General features: G+C 36.7%; 1 non-coding gene across 1 annotated transcript; it reads right to left on the bottom strand.

The window, feature by feature from the left end:
• Positions 1–820: 820 nt before the first annotated feature.
• LOC149177128 (U6atac minor spliceosomal RNA) lies at positions 821–952 on the bottom strand. The gene has a single exon (XR_016258972.1). It is a non-coding gene; the product is annotated as a U6atac minor spliceosomal RNA (small nuclear RNA).
• Positions 953–15,022: the final 14,070 nt, after the last annotated feature.

The following is a 15,022-nucleotide window of genomic DNA, read 5'->3' as shown; positions in this document are numbered from 1 at the left end:
AAAGACATGATTGCCTAGTAGTTGTCTTTTCTCTACCTTCTACATTATATTTTGAGAGGTGGTTTTCTTCCCACTGGTTTTTCCCTCTTTCCTCTTTTCATGCATTGTATATGGGTACCTAAAATGGCCTTCTTGCTGGGACTCATTCATTTTATATCACACTCACCTAAGTTATGCTTAAGGGGGGGTGTTGGTGTACATGCACCTAGTTAGCCTTAATTAGCTTCAGTTCAACTCTAGTTATTGCATGTGATGTGCACTTGGCATTAGTTAGTTAACTTGAGTGCTTACATGTGGTGTGCACTTGGATTTAGTTAGTTAACTTGATTGCTTACATGTGGTGTGCACCTGACTTTAGTTAGTTAACTCTAGTGCTTGCATGTGGTGCATGTGCACATTAACAAAACATAAAGCACACTTAGCTTCAGTTAGCTTTAATTATCCATAATTATTGCATGTACAACTAAGCTTAACTTAGTTTCTTTATGGATTGATTCTCAAAACGAATATTGTGTAATCAAAATCATTCTTGATTCCAATTTTCTTTTTCAATTTCTTGCAAGTTTGTGCAATTATTCTTCAGCTAGATTTGTATTTGCGCTCTAATAATTTTACACCATTGCAGTAATAGTCTGAAAGTTTTAACTCGTAGAAACATGGAAAATCAATACTTTTTGTGATTGGAGAAGGAACACATGAAATTTAAAATTAATACCTTTAGTGATAATAGAAGGAAGGTATGAAATTCAAAATGCATTTCGGGATGAAGGGCACATTCTCATGATTAGAATTCATGAGATGGTTTAACAACGTTAAAGCGAAAAAATTGTGGTAATATCCACCCAAGTGAGGGGATGGATGAATAACCTTAAATTTGTGTTATAAGAAAGTTTGAATACTATTCTCGTCCTTGTCGATGGATATGCAAACCATCTCTCCTTTCTACTAACACTGAATTCAGGAGATGAAAGATGTGGTTTTCGCTTATCATCATAACTAGGTCGACATGTGGTATTTTTTAGCCTTTACATTAGCTGGACAACTTACGCAAGTTTGAGGAGGGAAAATGTTTCATGTAACAGATGACTACAACCCTTAACCAATTTATAGCCAATTTTCATAAATATTCTTTTAATAAATTAAAGTCTGTAAAGGATATACAAAATAGAAAAACCATTATCACACTTTCCATATTGTACATGGGATCATGTATTAGACAAAGAATATTCTGAGATTATAAATAATCCATACCATCCATAATTTAAAGGTTTGAAATTCCTCATGCTCAATTATTTTAAAGATTTGAAATACCTCAAGCCAAAATCCAATATAGGCCATGCCTATCCATATAATAAAATTATAAATTTATTTTTTTTGGGAAACAATTATAATATGTATATCATATTTTAAAAATTTAATGATGAAGATTCATATCAATAATTATGATATTTTATATTTTATATTTAAATTTAACTAATAAACATAAAAACTTAATACTTACACTATTTTTTCCAATAAAAACATACTCTTTGTATATGTATATAAGATTAAAAATATATATAACATGCCAAAAAAATGTCATTCATATATATATTAAATTTATGTTAACTTTGAATCTATAAAGTCTCTACAAATCAAAATTTTCAAACATCTTTTCAAAAAATAAATATTTTGTTCATTTTTGTTTTCTTAAAATTTACATTAAAAACAAGTGTAATATGCAGTTTTGCTGCTTAGTACTTACTTCTTATGTAAAAATTAATTGAGAGCTAATTTAGATTAATTCAAATGTTTAGAGTCAAAAACCTTTAAAACCATGTAATTGATAGTTATTTTAGATTAATTTAAATGTTTATTGAATTAAAAACCTCCAAAACCATGTATATATAAAGTATGCTACATAATAATCATAAACTCCAATTTAAAATAGCTTTACATATAATATCATATTTATATATCTTAAAATTAAATGAAATTATTATTATTATTATGTAAAAAATTGTATTAAAAGTTATAAATATATAAATTTTGAAATGCAACATCAATATTTTTCACATAAAAAAACATAAAATAAATAAATTAAACATTGTCTAAATAAATAAATTATATTTAAAAAAAAATATAAATGGTTTATGCAAATAAATTAATTTAAATGAATATTGTAACTAAAAAATATGTTATTTATTTTATATTAATTTCATTATCCAATTATTAATTAAACAATTAAAAACTGTGAAACTAAAAACAAAATAAAATAATATATGAATGACTATATTTATTGCCTTTTACATTTTTATTTGTAAAACTAAATAGTAAAAGTAAATATTAAAAAAGTGAGGTGTAAAAATAAATTACTAAGCATTAATATTTAGATTTGATAGGTGTACTCAGTTATTAAAAGTTATGACACTTGGTTTGATACTTCATACAATGCCAATTCATTTTCATAAATATTTTGATTTTGATAAGTGTAATCTTTATTAAATGTTTTGACACTTGGGTTGGTACTTCATACAATGAGAATTAACTTTCATAAATATTTTGTTTTTGATAGTTGTACTCCTTATTAAAAGTTATTTCATAAATATTTTGTTTTTGATAGTTGTACTCCTTATTAAAAGCTATGACGTACCTCATACAATGACAATTCATTTTCATAAATAATTTGGTTTTGATAGGTGTACTCTTTATTAAATGCTACGAGACTTGGTTGCATGCAATATTATTTTTGATTTTTTGTTTTCTTGACAATTCAATTTTAAACACCATGAAATTAGTCATTTCATGTAAATGAACCAATAGAATATATAAATTCAAATTTAAAAAATATTTAGTTTTTTCAAACCTTTAATGAATTTTATAAAATCTATTTAGAAATTTCAAAACTATTTGAAAGTCAAACATTTTCACTAAAAACAAAAATAATATAACCCGCTAAATATAAACATATTTACATTTTTAAATCATTTACTCCCCTCCATATTTGATAAGATAGTATTTAAAATAGATCACTACAGAATCTTTGATAAGGAGAACAAACACATAGAAGGATGATGGACAAAAAACCAGTAAAACATGAATCTTTGAAAACTTTCAAACTTATGCAAAGAGAAAACTATATTGACCTTAAAAATAGTACAATACACACAAGGTTTTTCCCAAAGAGTTTTGAACCATTTCTCTTTCTTCTTCATACATTATATATCAAAATGTACAAAAATTTATGATCCATAATATCTAGGAAAGAGACCATAAAATATTACAACCTTTTTATGATACAATTTACTAAACAAAGTTTATCCCTATTGACAAAATTATGTGTATTCCATGTCGAGCTCTCGAACTAGGAACCATAATACATGAATATTTTTTTATTTCTTTTCCATAAATTATATATCAAAATGTACAAAACTATAAGATCCATAATATCCAGGAAAGAAACCATAAAATATTACAACCTTTTTATGATACAATTTATTGAACAAAATTTATCCCTATTGACAAAATTATGTGTATTCCATGTCGAGCTCTCGAGCTGGGAATCATAATACATGAATATTTTTTTACAAGAGGTCTCCAAATAATTTGTTTGGGTTTCCAAATCTTTCTCTTTGGCATGTTGTTTGACTGTCAGGCAAATGACCTGCACAACATAACCAAATCTTGAGACATGCCTGTTGTGGGGAAAAGTATCCAACACGGAATGACCCTATCCCACTCTAAGGGTGATAGTTCCTTAGCAACAGCCGAAGCAAAGCTATCTAAGATTACTTCTTTATGACATGCAAAAGAGGAAAGGAAGAGATCCACTTACCGATGTCTTGCGCAAATGGTCGATCCAATCTTCTCTCTTTGCCGCTTGCTCCCAGCTCCAAGTCTTTTCACAGGCCCAGCTACACAAGATCCTGCAAACAAGACGAGAAAAGGAAACTACAAGAAGCATGCATTCATAATTGATTCAAGGATTAGCATAAATCAAATACGCAAGTAAGACAATACACCATTGAAACACATGCGAATAGAAGAACCTCAAATGCTTTATTAATATAAGGAAGTAAGGTTCAGGCGGTGATACAACCGTAAGAGGTCCAATCCAGCATCACCTTCCCGACGGAAAGAAATCTCCTCTTCACCTCCCTCAAGCAATCACCCAATACTCACAACTGTAAACCAACATCAATCCTTTGCACTAAATTCCGGCCTCCAGATCCCATGGGATGAGATCCTTATATAGAGTTTTGGAGTGAAGATAAGTCAGCTTGATGTGTGACTTGTTGTCCTCTTCAACTCCAGTTGTTCTTCAGTCTTTGAGTCCACTCGGAGTTTCTACCTTCCACTTGGAGTTTTAGAAGCTCTTAACTCATCATTAGGCGAATCTTCTAATCCAAGTGTCATTTTGGAAGCTTCCTGGGCATTGGCACATTGAGAAAAGATTCCTCCACATGTCAAAGTACGCCCAGCGCAGGTAGCCTTTGTTGCACTTGCTATGCAGCGCAGGTACACCATAGAGCTTTTGACATTCAGCGCAGATGCTTAGTGGAGCAGCTGCTTTGATCCAAAATTGACCTGTTTTTGAGTGTTTTTCAGTGGAGAACTGATCTGTAGTGCTGTGGTTTGCTGACCTTGTTCCTCTAGGGGTAGGAACAACATGTTTAGGGACTTTGGATCCCTCAGATTATTGACATTTCATGCTCTATGCTGTAAGGCACAAAAATGTCTATAACAGTTGCCCCCTAAAGTATGAGGTCATTTATCGGGTGAAATGCTTTATTAGGAGGATCCGAAGTTTATTCAATCGTCGGGAGGTGACCTGTAACAAAATACAATACAATACATTATCTTTTCATACTTTCTTTTCATGATCTAGCTGATGCGGGCATTTCCCATGCTCAGCTTTATAAATACATTTGCTGTACATAGACATACGATCGTCTGATAATAGACTGATAATTCTCTGCTTTTAATTATCATCCTTTTAGTAGGATGATCATCTGCTGCACATGTCTATGTTTTTATCTCCTGAATATATATCGCAGCCCGGATGGATGAAACTAGATCCGGGGTCTTCAAACTTGTCCGATCTTCACTCTAGTACAAGTCGATCCATGTGAGAATTTCTTGAAGTCGAACATGGAAAGACATCGCTTGATTACCAGTTAATAATGTAAACTGTTAACGAGCGCGAGAGGAATCACCGATAATGATGATGACCCTCAAGGTACTGCAGCACAATTCACGTGGCGTGAATATAGGATCTGACATCGAACACCACGCAAAGTCTCCTGGTCGAAGGTCATTAATGTATACCTATCGCCGGAAGTGAGAAACTTGCCATTGAGGCATGCAAGCTTCAAAGTACTGAGGGGGTGTTCCTAGATCAACTTCTTGGATAATGAGCTGATGTCGACAAGAAGTGATCCGTCAAAGGAGGGCCTTAATGAATCCCACATCAGTGACACGGAACGGAGCTAGTGATGATGGTGAAAACGATCTGTGAAATATGATTCAGGGTGGCGGTCATGGAAGGATGAAAGATGACGTATGGTAGTGGATGGGACCCGGTTGACACTTTCTGAATGACATCTCTTGAACATATAACGTCACTGATGTGATGGATCGGTAGCATTACCCCATGTATGGATGGTATGGCGAGACCATGGTGAAGGGACCGGTGAATGATAATAACCCAACCCGATATTTACGGAGGCAAAAGTGTCATGTTCAAGAGCGACTTGCTACCATTAAGCTTTTGAGGTTCTCCCAATTTTTCCCCAGTCATTTCTGACCAGTACCTCTTTATTTTTGTCAAGCTTGAGGAGGATAACATATGCTTGTTCTATAACCTGCCCTTCGGGCAAGCCCATCGCTATGTTTTAACAAGCCTAGCGATAGGGAAACTCATTCTCGTCTAAAGACAAGTTTGTCGCTATTTAATGTATTTAACGAGTCTAGCGACAAAGACAACTCGGTCCTTTTCATTTTTAGAGAGTCTAAAAAGGTACATAAAGTTAACTCCAAAGGTCCTTTTTCATCATCTAATCCCTTAAGTCCGAAAAAGTATAAAACAATACAGAAGGGATGAATGTTCGATATCTTTATCGAGCCGAACTAGACAAGCGCTCGATCTTTTTGTGCAATAATCCCTCAGGTCCAAAAAGATTAAAATCTAGAGGAGGGATAGCTCTTCTGGTCCTTTTAACGAGCTGGAAGGCTAAAACTCGGCAAACTTTTCATATTTTACGAGTCAGTGAAAAGAGCTCAAAGGAGACTCGTATTTTGAGGAACGAGTGATAAACAGGGATAGCAGCAGATTCCAGGTACAGGTTGGAATTTTCCAATCACGGCAGTGTTACAAGGATGGCTAGGTGAAATCACTCTTCGCAGCTGTTCCTCAAAATAGGTAAACAATCAAGTGGATGTGAATGATCGGCCAAATGAAAAGTGGAGGTGACGGTGCACAAACACGACCAAGGCTTTTATGGCTGATGAATTTACGGTCTCAAATGGTTATTTACCGGTTCATTTTTCTTAATGAGCTTGAACTCTGGGGGAAGCTTGCTCACATGCTTATGTTTATTTTTTAACGAGCATGAAGTCCGCATTAAAACTGCTCGGATTTGCGTTTATTTTTTAACGAGCATGAACGTTGCCAAAACTGCTCGTGTTTGCATTTATTTTTTAACGAGCATTAACTTTGCCAAAACTGCTCGTTTTTACCAGTCATAAAGTAGGAAGGTCTCCTGGTAGATTGCTCGCTATTTTTTAAGGAGCTTCATCTCGCTATGCTTTGCTCCATATCCTCTCTTTATGCAAGCTGGGTATCGGCTAATCCTACGAGTTTAACGGGTTAGACCTACAGGTTTAAAGGGGGGACCTAAAAAACTAAAAAACAAAATAGCCGCCCGTGCTTGCATTCCAAGAGGTTTGCATGCCCCCAGGTGTAAGTCTAATTTCAAGGTCGCCCCTACTTGTCCGTCAAAAACCCTTGTTTTCAACGGGTGAGGCTTACCTCTTTCAGGTTATCCAAAGATCGTTCTGCTAATCCTTTCAAACAGAAACTTTCTTCGGCGATGTCTATCATTAGGTTACACAAAGATGGTTACAATTTGTTGCAGCAATAGAATCTCTTTCTTTGGAGGCTGCCCCTACTTATCCTTTAAAACATTTGTTTTAATGGGTGAGGCTTGCCTTTTACCCAAAGATGGTTACTACTTGCTGCCGCAAACGGATCCCCTTCTTTGGCAGAGCCTACTTATTTAGACAAAGGTGAATGACGACGCTCCGCCACACACTTAACTTTAACAAAAGAATCTTTTTCCAGAACAACCCCATTCCTAACTGCCCCTTCCTCTGCATGAGAGCTCTTGCCGGCTCTTTTGTTTTACGAAGATGAAGGAGGGGACGGGGTACGGACTAGTCATATTCTCCTGCGGAAATTCTACTTTACACCCAAGGTTTTTTTTGACCCCAGCAGACCAGGATGCATGCCCCCTGGGTTCCGGCCCTACTTTCCCGAATCACTCGCACTCATCAGGAAGAAGAACCGGAGGTAGAGACCTTTCTTGATCAAATAGACCATTCATGATAGGTATGTGACTATTTGCAATGCGTGATCCCGGAAATGAAAGTTGGTCTACGAGCTTGACCATTCTTCCTTCGTATGGAAAACACATTATTCGAAAGAGTGAGGAGACTATTGCTTCCATGCAATATATGTAGTCTCGTCCAAGGAGTAGGTTATAATCCAAGGGTCCTTGGACGACCATCAAATTCATCTTGACAGCCTTCCCTTTCAATGTAATAGGCACATTAGGTAGAATCCCTAATGGTCGACTGGTTCCTTTGTCAAAACCCGAGAGATTCCTTATCTCAGGCAAAAGCGCTCGGCAACCCAGTGCTTTCCAAGCAATAGAGGACAGGATACTCACAGACGCCCCTTCATCAATGATAGTTCCAGCCATCACCATTTTGTATATTTGGACTATAATTCTAAATGGTATACTGGCTGGCAACCGGGGTCTGCCTAGTTGGTTCCAATCAAAGGACACAACCAGGTTGCTTGGTGGTGGGACCGAATATACGGCCGGGTATGATCCTGACGATGCTCCTTCCTGCGATAAAGGAGTGGGCACATTGCCCTAATGTTCATCAGAATTGGTGTTGATGAAAAGAATCTGGACGGTGTCATCCCTACTCTCTTCGGTAGGGGTGTCAGCTGAAGATGAATCCTCAGTGACTGTGGTATTTGAAGATGAAACTTCTGAAGGGAGAACCGGGTCAACTGCCGTTTCGACCTTTGGACTTTTTTCCGGTCCGGATTCAGTAGGTTCACTTTCAGTGATTGACACTTCAGCTGGCCCTATGAGCAGGGCAGCTGTATTTTCAACCAACGAAGGACTTGGCGCGAGTTTTTGATATCCAGGAGGAAGTAGCAACGGTGCAACCGGTTGATCTTCCAAAACTCTCTTTGCTTCGTCTAAAAAGGGACAACGGCGGAGGGTGTGATTGCCTTCACACAGTTCGCAGGGGAATCTCATTCCCCTTCGTCGTCTAGAACCTTCACTTTCGTTGGTCGACGGTAAGCATTCAACCTGGTTGTCAGAGGTTGACGCTTCCGAACCGTGCAAATGAGGGGACCAGTCCCTTAGTATCCGGGGAATACTGGGACAATCATGGTGGAGGTGGTCCCCTCTACATATGACACATGGCGATTTGGGCCCGGTCCGTGCTGTGTGTGGATTTTTGTTAGATGCCTTTTGCTTGCCCCCAGGCGCCTTTGGCTCCTTCTGCTTCTTTTCTTTCTTCTTCTTTTCCTTCTTCTTTTCTATGGGAGCTCCGCTTTCGGCGGCTTGACCTTTCGAAGAAGAAGGATCGGAGGAAGGCTTATAAGAAGTGGAAGGCTGGAGGGTAGCTCTAGACTGGTCTAACTGTTGACTCGACTGTTCAGGAACCATGGTGGTCTGAACTACAGTGGTTGAGAATAGCCAAACTGGCAGGCCCATTGTCAGTCCTGGAAGCGACAACGTGGCCATGTGGGGCGCACCAACTTCTCCCCAAGAGGAGAAAGGGCTAGGGTTCCCATCATGTGGAATCCCTTGGTTGGTGTGTTCCATGTTCTCAACCTAAAGATCAACGTAGGAATAAGGGGCGATTATGTTCCGTTTAGAATGAATTTTATATGATGACGCTTTAGACACAACTTGCTTTTTCACTTTTTAAGAGTTGAGAAAAAGCTAAAGATGACTCTAGTCTCCTTCGATGTATTAACGAGCCCGAAGTGACAAATGCTCGGATGGACTTTTTCAGTTATAGAGTTTGAAAAAGGCCAAAAGAAACTACTCTGGAGTTCTAGGCAGAGGGTGTGTCAAACCTTTCGCGAAACCACAGAATACGTTTTACGGTACGAGTGGTCGATCTTCGTGAATGCTGTGTTCACTGCATCGCAATCAGTAGGGCGGCCGACACAGCTTCCTATGGATAAAGGCTTTGTTCCTATAGGGGTCCCCCAATATACGCGACGGTACACGGGGGCACAAGTCCGTATTAGTGCTATCGTCCCTCAGGAGGAATCACCCACCTTCGTAGAGATCGACGGTCACTATGTTTAACGACGCCAGTTCACGTCTCTACCTAGACCTCTACTGTGTTTCGTTATGTTTCAAAGCGTTGTTAGATAAATTCAGTTCTTTTTAGGTTGATCTTGCTTAGCAGTTTGCCTTTATGGATCACCACGTGATGTATGATACAACTCCTAAATGCAGTTTAAGAATGATAAGCAAGCTTTTTCAATTCTTTCAACTTTATGAAAATCTTAACTACTGAGGGAAAAGAAAGACATAATCTTTTCAAACAGATCATAGAGCACACACTGATGCACTTTTCCTAAATCGACATGCAAACTGTCAAAATGCACATGCACAATGCAAGTATTTCTTTTCTTCTTCCTTAATGTTGATGTATTACAAAAAGAAAGTTGTTGTATAATTTCGAATTCAATTTCAAGCGAAAGCAAACAAGTTTTTGTCCAATAATCAAAAGAACACCTTAAGATTCACTCGTTTCAAACACGAGAAATACTGAAATCCGAACCATATAACGAAAGCAAATGCTCAAGCAGCTATGAACAGCAATAAACTAGCTCTTAGAATCACACCGACACTTTCTCACAGGTCTAGATCCAAGAGGTCACAGTAAGACTAGTTCACTTTCGCTATGGGAAACTGTGAATGAAAGCAAGAAATACAATAAGAACAATCACGGTTTCTTCATACAACTGAGGCGGAATGAAGGCAAAGAAAGGTAGTTTCAGCTGGGTATACAGGTTGACAACAGGCTGCAAAAACAATATTGAAAACTGGGCAACAGACAGTAGGGAACCCCAGTTACACAAGGCAAAACTGGATCAGCGCAGGTGCTGCACTGTCAATCTGACATGCAGTGCAGGTAGCCCCTTTGGGACCTGCGTTGCAGCGCAGGTAGCCTTTGCTGCAGCTGCACTAAAGAGACAACTCTCGTCTCTCTCAGATTCCGGGTCACAGTTTGCTAAAAAATCAATGGTTTTTGGCTAAATCAGAGGCTATCAGCCAAGTATACACTAGAGGATGATTAAGGAAGATGAACACTATCACAAAGAGCTAAAAAGAGTCCTTGTGGATCAGCTCTTCAAATCATAAACATGCCCAGCACTGGGCTAGAGTAGCTGCCCTCTACTTTGCATTCGAAGGATTCGGATGCAGTTCGATTCGGTACTCCCTTTGTTTAAGAAATGAATAGCAAGAAACACAAGCTACCAACAAGACACGATCCCCAGCGGAGTCGCCAGTCTGTTGTGGGGAAAAGTATCCAACACGGAATGACCCTATCCCACTCTAAGGGTGATAGTTCCTTAGCAACAGCCGAAGCAAAGCTATCTAAGATTACTTCTTTATGACATGCAAAAGAGGAAAGAAAGAGATCCACTTACCGATGTCTTGTGCAAATGGTCGATCCAATCTTCTCTCTTTGCCGCTTGCTCCCAGCTCCAAGTCTTTTCACGGGCCCAGCTACACAAGATCCTGCAAACAAGACGAGAAAAGGAAACTACAAGAAGCATGCATTCATAATTGATTCAAGGATTAGCATAAATCAAATACGCAAGTAAGACAATACACCATTGAAACACATGCAAATAGAAGAACCTCAAATGCTTTATTAATATAAGGAAGTAAGGTTCAGGCGGTGATACAACCGTAAGAGGTCCAATCCAGCATCACCTTCCCGACGGAAAGAAATCTCCTCTTCACCTCCCTCAAGCAATCACCCAATACTCACAACTGTAAACCAACATCAATCCTTTGCACTAAATTCCGGCCTCCAGATCCCATGGGATGAGATCCTTATATAGAGTTTTGGAGTGAAGATAAGTCAGCTTGATGTGTGACTTGTTGTCCTCTTCAACTCCAGTTGTTCTTCAGTCTTTGAGTCCACTCGGAGTTTCTACCTTCCACTTGGAGTTTTAGAAGCTCTTAACTCATCATTAGGCGAATCTTCTGATCCAAGTGTCATTTTGGAAGCTTCCTGGGCACTGGCACATTGAGAAAAGATTCCTCCACATGTCAAAGTACGCCCAGCGCAGGTAGCCTTTGTTGCACTTGCTATGCAGCGTAGGTACACCACAGAGCTTTTGACATTCAGCGCAGATGCTTAGTGGAGCAGCTGCTTTGATCCAAAATTGACCTGTTTTTGAGTGTTTTTCAGTGGAGAACTGATCTGTAGTGCTGTGGTTTGCTGACCTTGTTCCTCTAGGGGTAGGAACAACATGTTTAGGGACTTTGGATCCCTCAGATTATTGACATTTCATGCTCTATGCTGTAAGGCACAAAAATGTCTATAACAATGCCACACGTTTTTAATATATGCATGTCAATATTATACTAGGAACAATGCTCCCAAGATGAGAATTTGGAATCACATGAAACATAAACCTATTGTTGGCTTGATAGCTAGATTAGAGCTTCAATGAATGAAAATTGATGAACAAAATAGACATGTGACATCCATTATGTTGCATTCACTGCTATTTGGAAGCCAACCGTTATAGCTTGCTAACACCCCTTATGCTTTACTTCATTAGGAGAGGGAGATAAATCTCCACCATTGGTTTATACTGAGATTAAGGGAAAATTAAGAAAGAAGATATATCAACAAACCTAGCAAATCGCCAATTGGACAGTTGTCAACCAACAAAGCATGTTCCAATGGAGGATGATCCATAGGAGAAGCTCTTTCATCTGTAAGATAACAATGCAATTTTTATCAAAGAAAATAATGACATGTAAAGTAATACAAAAAACATAATATTGAGTACATGAATTAGGAATCCCATCCATTCACCTTGAATGATGTGATAGCTAGATAGATGGTGCATCCGTCTATGTGCTTGAATTGAATTCACACTGGTGGGATGTCGCCCCTCTACAAACATTCAGACATTATATTAATAACATTAATAACATCCAGTACACACATTTAAGAGAAAATTAATAGGAAAGATATAGCAACAAACATGGAAAATCACCAATTGGTCAGTTGTCAACCAACGAAGCATGCTCCAGTGGAGGATGATCCATAAGAGAATCTATTGCATTTGTAGAATAACAATGCAATTTTCATCAAAGAAAATAATGGCATGTAAAGTAATACAAACATCATAATATTGACTACATGAATTAGGAATCACATCCAATGCACCTTGAATGATGATAACTAGATCGATAGTGCATCTGTCTATGTGCTTGAATTGAAGGCACACTGGTGGGATGTCGCACCTCTGCAAACATTCAGACACTACATTAACAACATCAAAAACATCCAATACACACATTTAAGAGCAAATTAAGAGGGAAGATATAACAAAAAACCTGGCAAACATGGTAAATTTTAGGGGTGAATTTTAGCCCAAGGGTGAAATTTAAGGGGTTTTTCATTTTATGGGGGCGAAATTTTTATAAAACACCCATTTCATATATTTAGCACAACTTTTATTTAAAAAATAATTATTTTTTTCATTTTAGCCCAAAAAAAAGGGTCGGATAAACTATGAAAATACTCATTTAACCGGATTCACCTAGTTTGGGAGATTATATTCCATTACAATCCCCCGATTTTTTGCTTTGCAATGTTAAAGTCGTTTGCAATCACCCATTTTCTTATTTGGGAGGTGGTTTGGGAGGTTGTATTTGGTCCTAATAAATAAAAATATAAATAAAGTGGAGGTATGGTAAATAAATAAAACCTCTTTTTATACTTACTCCAAAGGTATGGTAAATAAATAAAAATATAAATAAACTAGTGGTATGGTAAATAAATAAAACATCTTTTTATGTTTAGTCCGCAACCCTCTTTCTATTTAATATGGTAAATTAACAAAAACATAAATAAATGCGAGGTATGGTAAATAAATAAAACATTTTTTTAATATTTACTCCATAAGTCACCTTATATTTACGAACGGAGTTGTCTATAATGCGACTTTTTGAGATTCCGGTGACGGAATCCGGCGGAAGAAATTGAGATGAAATCATGATTTGTTGCAGTTAAAATGGTTTTTTAACTGCATATTCGGATTCAGCACCCTGAAAAACCCCTGGGACGGTTTCATTGTGCAGAAATTAGCTATCAAACTTGGATTCCAATAAATCACTGCCGGATTTTCACCGGAAAAAATCGCCGGAAAGGCTTTCAAAAAGTCGCGTTAAAGACTACGTCTTTACGAACACGTAGGAGTGTAAATAAATAAAAATATAAATAAAGTGGAGGTATGGTAAATAAATTAAACCTCTTTTTATATTTACTCTAAAGGTATGGTAAATAAATAAAAATATAAATAAACTAGAGGTATGGTAAATAAATAAAACATCTTTTTATATCTTGTCCATAACCCTCATTCTATTTAAGAAGGTTAAAAGAGGTATGGTAAATTAACAGAAATATAAATAAATGCGAGGTGTGGTAAATAAATAAAACATTTTTTTAGTATTTACTCCATAAGTCACCTTATATTTACGAACACCCAAGGGTGTAAATAAATAAAAATATAAATAAAATGGAGGTATGGTAAATAAATAAAACCTCTTTTTATACTTACTCTAAAGGTGTGGTAAATAAATAAAAATATAAATAAAACCTCCTTTTATATTTAGTCCATAACCCTCATTCTATTTAAGAAGTCTAAAAAAATAGGTATTATTTAAGTGAATCGTATGGGCCAAATACCATATTTATAAAAGATGTATGGTAAATTAATAAAAATATAAATAAATGAGACGTATGGTAAATAAATAAAACATTTTTTATATTTACTCCATAAGTCACCTTATATTTACGAACACTCAAAAAATGAGTTATATTAGGTGAAGCTTATTAGCCAAATACCATGGGCCAAATTATTATTAGTACCATGCAAAAAAACATTATTAACATTAATATTAGTATTAATAAAAATAAATATGGCACATGGTATTGACCCATGGTATTCACGTGGAATGTAGCCTATTTAAAGGGCATAATTAAACCATCATAGATCCATCTTTACTTTGGATAAGCACCGAGAGGGATCAAATATCGTGATATGCAAACTGGCATAGAGTGAAAAAATATTTGATCCCTGTCCGGGCTTGGTAGATCAAGAGTAAAAATGGATCTTGTAGTTAAACATTTTAACTTGGTTAAAATAAAAAAAAATAAAATAAAATTGATTATTAATTTTTATAAATTACTAATAGTAGTTTTTAAGCTCCAAGTTTATGATAACCCATGGTAATACCATGGTATTCATGTGAGCATAAACTATTTAAAGGGAAAATTCTATCAGCTTAGATCCATCTTAATTCCGGGTCTACTAAGTGCTGAGAGTGATAAATAGATTTCATCCCTCTAAGAGTGGTAGATGTGGAGTTAAGATGGATATAGGTTGGTTTTTATGATAATGAAGCTATTAAATAGACTTAGGAAGTTATATTTTAAAAAACATCTTAAGGTGAAT

This window comes from Pinus tabuliformis, chromosome 4_1, assembly GCF_031772625.1.
Source record: "Pinus tabuliformis cultivar Carrire ecotype Pingquan chromosome 4_1, CPIR1, whole genome shotgun sequence".
Classification (NCBI taxonomy): Eukaryota; Viridiplantae; Streptophyta; class Pinopsida; order Pinales; family Pinaceae; genus Pinus; species Pinus tabuliformis.
Note: the sequence above shows the minus strand (reverse complement) of the source record. Positions and strands in the feature narration are given on the sequence as shown.